The sequence below is a fragment of the Buceros rhinoceros genome, unplaced genomic scaffold, assembly GCF_000710305.1.
Source record: "Buceros rhinoceros silvestris isolate BGI_N320 unplaced genomic scaffold, ASM71030v1 scaffold36563, whole genome shotgun sequence".
Taxonomy (NCBI): domain Eukaryota; kingdom Metazoa; phylum Chordata; class Aves; order Bucerotiformes; family Bucerotidae; genus Buceros; species Buceros rhinoceros.
In genome coordinates this window covers 3678-4074 of record NW_010402463.1, presented here as the reverse complement: position 1 = coordinate 4074, position 397 = coordinate 3678, and the positions used below count along the sequence as shown (strand labels likewise).

Below are 397 nucleotides of genomic sequence, written 5' to 3'. Positions count from 1 at the left end.
TTCACAGGCGGCTCTCTTCCCCACTGAGCGCTCGTTTCAGTGGGTGACCCTGTGCTGAGCGATGGTACCTGATGTTTTCGGATTCGTGTTCATTTTGTTGTCAGTGCTGGTGTCCCCGGTGCCACACCAAGCTGTCAAACTGTCTCCGATGGCAGCATGCCCCTCCGGCCTCACGCACTAGCGGGCCGGCAGCAGCGGTGTCCGTCTGTCTGTCTGTGTATATGATATATATACATACCTCCCCGCTCCTCTCCGTGTCCGTGTGTGTGCATTCGCGCACCGCCCCGATGCTGTGTTGGGTGCAGCGTTGTACCACTGTGCATCTCCCGTGTCCCCGTGTGAGCTGTGTACCGCACAGGCGGGGGTCAGGATGAGCATCCCCCCTCCCCGTGAAGCG

General features: G+C 59.9%; 1 protein-coding gene across 1 annotated transcript in view; it reads left to right on the top strand.

Annotated features, from left to right (window-relative positions):
* LOC104490372 (voltage-dependent R-type calcium channel subunit alpha-1E-like) overlaps window positions 1-397 on the top strand; it is a gene marked incomplete at both ends in the record, with an annotated part of 22070 nt that overhangs the window by 18003 nt on the left and 3670 nt on the right. The gene's annotated exons all lie outside the window — the stretch shown is intronic.